Here is a 7,202-nt window from a genome sequence, read left to right as displayed (position 1 = left end):
CTGGGCCAATGGATGGAACTTGAAGCTATCATCTTGAGTGAGGTAACACAGTCACAAAAGGACACCCATTATATGTACTCACCTATAAGCAGATGCTAGCCCAAAAAGCTTGAAATACCCAAGAAACAATTCAGAGAACTTATGAAGCTCAAAAAGAAGGAAGGCCAGAAAGTGGATACCTCAGTGCTTCTTAAAAGGGAGAACAAAACACTCATGGGAGGAAATAAAGGGACTAATAAAGGAGAAATGATTAGAGAAATCCAGAGGCTGTTTCACCTGGGGATCTACTCTATATGCAGCCACTAAACCCAAGAGTTATTGCTGATGCCATGTAGTGCTTACTGGCAGGAACCTGATATGGATGCCTCCTCAGAGGCTCTGCCAGAGCCATACTGATACAAAGGAGGATGTTTGTAGCAGATCCCCAGACTCAACACGAGGACTCCAATGAAGGAGCTAGAGAAGAAACTGAAGGAGCTGAAAGGGTCTGAAACCACATGGGAAGGACCATATGATTAACAAACCAAACCCAACACAGCTCCTAGGGACTAAAACCAATGAGTTTGTATGGAGAGACTCATGGCCGCAGATACATATGCAGCAGAGGAAGGCATTTTCTGACATCAGTGGGAGGAGAGGCCTTTGGTTCAGCGAAGGCTTCTTTTCCCAGTGTAGGGGAAAGCCCAGATGCTGAAGTGAGAGAGGAAAGTTGGGAGAGGGAGCACGTTCATGGGGGAAATGGGAGGGGGGACAATGGGGAAGGGTATAACAACTGAAATGTAAATGCAGAGAACATCCAATAAAAATAATTCAGATGGAAAAAAATCCTGGCAACTTTTACACACCACAGAATATAGAAGTATATTATGCAGCTACTGTACTATATACACTTTGAAAATTTTATAAATAGTTAAGCTAAAATACCAAATAGTAATAGCTGTGATTCCTTCAGTTCTTTTGATTTTGGATTGTATATTTTAAATATGATAATGACTATCTGAATGTATAGCTTTTTATGATTTTTCTGTTTTCTCCTTCTTATGAATCATATTGCTTTTAGAAGTGTTCAGGGTAAAACATGGTGGTGCAGAATAACATATATCATGATACCCTCAAGGCTTTCCTGTTCTCAAGCATCAAGAATTACATACATTCCTATCTTTTGGCTGCAAAAAAGTCCCTGCAGAAACACCTCCACAAGGTAATTTAAAATTTCCCTGAAAACCTGCTAGCTTAAAAAGGAATGCCATTTGCAAAAGCTGAAGTGTTAATAATGTTTAAAACTTAAATGGCAATTTCTCTATCATTGACTGTAGTAAACCCAATTTTAATTATCTATGATAGTAGAATATAAGAAGCAACGCTGTTCAATTAAAAAAATACAATCATCAAGTGAGTTTTCATCCTTTCACCTCGAGTTTTTAGCTAAGGCTTGGCCTCTTGCTGCTTTATCACCCACCTCTTATCTGAGCATATGGTGCATGTTTAGTTAGCAATATTTGTTGAACGTGTATTTGCAATATTCCAAAGTGACTTTAAGTTAATATGCAGTATAGATTTTATTTTATTTGAAAATCATGTAATGGTAGTGAGTCAGCAAATAAAAGGACTTTACTTTTAAATGATTTTAATTGAATATTCTCTGTATTTTTATTTTAAATGTTACCCACTTTCTCCCACTGCCATCCCCCTGTCCCTCTCCCTTTGCTTCTATGAAGATGTTCCCACTCCCAACCACCCACTCCCTTTTCGCACATGCATGCACACACCACTTTGATCTGTGAAACATATATACAGATGAAGGAGAATGATGATTCCATGCAATTGTCATTTGACCTTGATCCATAAAACTTACCCAATATATACATACCATGCACACACTAATTTTTAAAATTATATGCATACACTATTTTTAATTATAAAGAGATCAAATGTTGTGTCTAGTAATTAGGTTAAATCTTAACTTTGCATATGTATTGCATATGAGGTTATTGGTAAAACCTAAGGGTGACAAACTTTGAAGAACCTAAATGTAATCTTTAAAGTTCTAAAGAATAAAATCCTTGCACTATTTTTAAGTGAATGTGAATAACTGGCACAAGAAAGCGAACAATCACTCAACCACTGGAAACCAGCACACTTCACCACAGAATTCAGGGGCAATGACTTTGTATCTTAGACTTATAACCATGGCTGTTGCTTTCTGCACAAGTCTCCTTTACAGCCCTGTGAAAAGTATTCTGTTATAGTACCAACAAGCTCTTTCCATCCTATTTCTTCATTAACACTTACACTATGAATCCAGAAGGTCTTGATGCATTTCTAGAGGTTTATATGTTAGAAATTACATTTATACAGACAGAGTTGTATTATGAAATCTTTTGAGTTGAAGCTTACTGGGAGATTTGGGGGCTACTGGGAAACTATCTTTTCAAAAGAGCTCTCACAATACCCTTAAACACATCTGAGATGCATAAAAAGCAAGTTAATATAAGAGCAACTTAACTGAATTTTCCCCTGACTTCTTGTTTCCAGCAGGACCTTATACCCACTTTTCCAGGTTGATAGTACTAGTTCCTAAGAGGCTACAGTCAATGGAACATCCCAGGCTTCAATTTTTCAGATTTGAAAGTTGACTTTTAAACAAGTCCTTTTGCCTTAATGAATTGGTTTGCTTCTTCTGTTTTATTAAGACATGTAAAGTGTAATAATATATAGGGCATCAAATGCAATGTTGAAAAGTTGAGCTCTGCCAAAGAATAATGCGAGAAATAAGTACATTAGGATTCCATTGATATGCATGTTATACCAGAGAAGACACAACAAGTCAAAGGGTGCATAACATCTGATTTACTGAAGAGTTAAGTCAGACACTAATCCCTCCAACTGGCTGAAAATAACTGAACACACACTGTCCATTATTTTTTCTCAGACCTCACTATACTCACATTAAGTTTATTGAAAAGTTTTCTCACAGTTTAACTCAATTATTCTCATGACACAAAAGTCACATGGTGCTTTTTCTAATGTGCAAGTTCATAATCTGAAATCCTGCTGTGTTGTTAGGAAGAAGTTTGTAAGCTTATATATTTTCTTCAGGTTCCTGTTTCCCTAATGCATCTGTCTCCTTCCCTCAGCACACATTGATGTGTGCTCCAGCTTGTGCTGCTGTTCATTGATACTGTCTTGCTAACATTGCTACCTGATTCTCACTTGTACCTTGTCTGTCATATGCTAATTCTTCTGTGGTACACTTCATGTCAACCTTACTGACTCACAGGTATTTAGAGAGTTTGTGTCTTACAGTTTCTTTTACCCCCATCCTTGTTCTGCTGCTATATGCATAGCCTCATTTACAACTTGTCATTCAGTTGTATTCTAAAAATAATGTGTAAAACAACCAACAAAAATGATAATATAAATAAGGTAGATGGGAAAATGCACTATATCTCAATTGAACATCTATGTCCCCAGAGAGGTGACCCAGATACACTCAGCTTCCTAGAGATTTAGTACGCATTATGAAGAACAACAGAGATCCAGTTTTTATGTTCATGCATTCATACAGACCAGGTCACACTCACACACACAAAAACACACACACACACAGACACACACACACACACACACACACAAACATACACAAACACACACACACACACACACACACACACACACACACACATCCAATACAGAGCTTTATTGTTGCCTGCAGAGTCAATCTTGGTGATTTCTCTTACCTTTGCTGTCTTCAAGTTTCAAATGTGTAGGGCACAGGTCATAGTCTTTTTGGCTATCCACATAAGGGAAGGATTGATGATAGGAATCCTATTGAATTACAAATCAAATACTCTTGGTAAAAATAATGCCTACATTAAAATGGGCTTGAGAGCTAAAGGGAAATGAATGAAAACTGCTTTCAGACTTATTTTATGTTATTTTTCTTTTTTTAAAAAAATCTTTATTTTAAAAAGCAAAGATAAATGTAAATATTTTTAAGCATTTTTGAATAAAAGTATAGGAATACATTTTTATAAGGTTGTAATTAAGTATTAGTGGGTACATATACATACACATATGTAGATATGTAACAATAATATAGGAAAAGAGGTTATTGATTTGAGGAGATAGGAGAGAAACTGGGAGGGGATGTAGGAAGGAAAGGGGGATGTGATACAGTTCTATTTTAATTAAAATTCATTCTTTTTTATTCTTTTTTCTTTTTTAAAACAACTTTATTTTACAAAACAAAGATAAATGTACAGATTTTAAACATTTTTTGTTTAAATTATACATTTTTGTCAATACTTTTTTTTCAGATTTTAAAATACTTTTTACATAAAACTATATGAATATATTTTTTAGTCAGTACTAGATTTTTTCAAAAGCTTGACAGTATGCATTGAAAACCTAATAGTTACAATGAGCATAAAGTTCATGCAAAACAAAACGCAACATGGAAATAGTCAAAGTCTTCTTAGTTTGTAAATATTTTTTTTGATTTGTTTTCTTTATTTCTTTGGACTTCATACAGTCTGTGAGTTGTTTCTGAGGGAGTGCAAGCCTCTGGGGTTAGCATTCCACTATCAGAGACTGCATATTATGTCTGTTCTTTTGTGACTGGGTTATCTCACTCAGGATGATCTTCTCTAGATGCAGCCATTTAATTAAGAATTTGTTTAAGTCATTGTTTCTGGTGGCTGAGTAGTACTCCATTGTGTAAATGTACCACAATTTTTGTATCCATGCATCTTCTGAAGGACATCTGGGTTCTTTCCAGCTTCTGGCTATTATAAATAGAGCTGCTATGAACATTGTGGTACATATATCTTTGTTGTGTATTAAAGTGTCTCTGGGGTATATGCCCAGAAGTGGAATAGCTGGGTTTTCAGGTAGTACTATAGCCAATTTTTTGAAGTATCACCAGACTGATTTCCAGAGTGGTTGTATTAGTTTGCAACCCTACCAACAGTGGAGAAGTGTTCCTCTTTCTCAGCAGCCTCACCAGCATCTGCTGTCATCTGAGTTTTGGATCTTGGCCAATCTGACTGGTGTGAGATGGAATCTCAGGGTTGTTTTGATTTGCATTTCCCTGATGGCTAAGGAGGTTGAGCACTTCCTCAGATGTTTCTAGGCCATTCGGTGTTCCTCAACTGAGAACGTTTTGTTTAGCTCGTTACCCCATTTTTTAATAGGGTTATTTGATTCTCTGGTGTCTAGATTTTTGAGTTACATGTATACCTTGGATATTAGGCCTCTATCTGATGTGGTGTTGGTAATGGTCTTTTCCCATTCTGTTGGTTACCATTTTGTTTTCTGGACAATGTCCTTAGTCTTACAGAAACTTTGCAATCTCATTAAGTCCCATTTGTTAATCATTGACCTTAGAGCTTGAGCCATTGGTGTTTTGTTCAGGAAATTTTCTCCTGTGCCTATGTGTTCTAAGGTTTTCCCTATTTTCTCATCTAATAGTTTCAGTGTATCCGGTGTAATGTGGAGATCTTTGATGCACTTACACTTGAGCTTTGTACAAGGAGATAAGAAAGGGTCTATTTTCATTCTTTTGCATGCTTAGTGCCAGTTGGACCAGCACCATTTGTTGAATAGGCTGTCCTTTTTCCATTGAATGTTTACTGCTCCTTTGTCAAAAATCAGGTGACCATATACATGAGGGCTCATTTCTGGATCTTCTATTCTATTCCATTGATCCACTTGCCTATTTCTGTACCAGTACCATGCAGTTTTCAGCACAATTGCCTTGTAATATAGCTTGAGGTCAGGGATAGTGATTCCAGCAGATGTTTTTTTGTTGTTGAGGATGGATTTCGCTATTCTAGGTCTTTTGTTATTCCATATGAAATTGCACATTGATCTTTCCAATTCCATGAAGAACTGGGTTGGAATTTTGATGGGGATTGCATTGAATCTGTAGATTGCTTTTGGTAGGATGGCCATTTTTAAGATGTTGATCTTTCCAATCCATGAGCATGGGAGATCTTTCCATTTTCTGAGATCCTCCTCAATTTCTTTCCTTAGAGGTTTGAAGTTCTTGTCATACAGGTCCTTCACTTGCTTAGTTAGAGTCACACCAATGTATTTCATAGTTTTTGTGACGAATGTGAAGGGTACCTTTTCCCTAATTTCTTTCTCCACATGTTTGTCCTTTGAGTTTAAGAAGGCTACTGATTTGTTTGAGTTAATTTTGTATCCAGCCACTCTGCTGAACTTGTTTATTAGCTGTAGGAGTTCTCTGGTGGAATTTTTGGTGTCACTCAAGTACACTATCATGTCATCGGCAAAGAGTGATGTTTTTATCTCTTCCTTTCTGATTTGTATCCACTTGATCTCCTTTTGCTGTCTAATTGCTCCAGCCAGAACTTCCAGTACTATGTTGAATAGGTAGGGGGAGAGTGAGCAGCCTTGTCGAGTCTCTGATTTTAGTGGGATTGCTTCAAGTTTCTTGCCATTAAGTTTGATGTTGGCTGTTGGTTTGCTGTATATTGCTTTTATTATGTTTAAGTATTGGACCTTGGATTCCTGTTATTCTTTTTTCTTGATCTTTACACAGTCTGTGGGTTGTTTCGGGGGTGTTCAGAGCTTTCTGGGGTTAGTATACCATTATCAGTGACTGCATATTATGTCTGTTCTTTTGTGACTGGGTTATCTCACTCAGGATGATATTCTCTAGATGCAGCCATTTTCTTTAAAATTTTGTTAGGCCATTGTTTCTGATAGCTGAGTAGTACTCCATTGTATAAATATACCACAATTTTTGTATCTATTCATCTACTGAAGGACATCTGGGTTCTTTCCAGCTTCTGGCTATTATAAATAGGGCTGCAATGAACATTGCAGTGCATGCATCTTTGTTGTATGTTGGAGCATCTCTGGGGTAAATGCCCAGAAGTGGAATAACTGGGTCACATGGTATGAGAAACGTGCACTCAGACCACTTGCCACCAGGAACAGTAGTGAGCCAGCGGTGAGCCAGCGGTTATTTTTCTTTCAAAGAAAAAATTACATTAAACTTTATCTGAAATATTTATATTTAAGACTCCTAAGTCACAACACTGTCTTTAAAAAAAAATGATAGTCTCTGAATTAGGCTCTGTCACTCGTCCCATGAGCTACACTCTCCACAAGATTCATTCCACATGCCCTAGTGCTTCTGGCCTGCACAGGCATGATTCCAAGGACCGAAG

The sequence above is a fragment of the Micromys minutus genome (genome assembly GCF_963924665.1).
Source record: "Micromys minutus genome assembly, chromosome: 1".
Taxonomy (NCBI): domain Eukaryota; kingdom Metazoa; phylum Chordata; class Mammalia; order Rodentia; family Muridae; genus Micromys; species Micromys minutus.
This window is presented reverse-complemented; position numbering follows the sequence as displayed.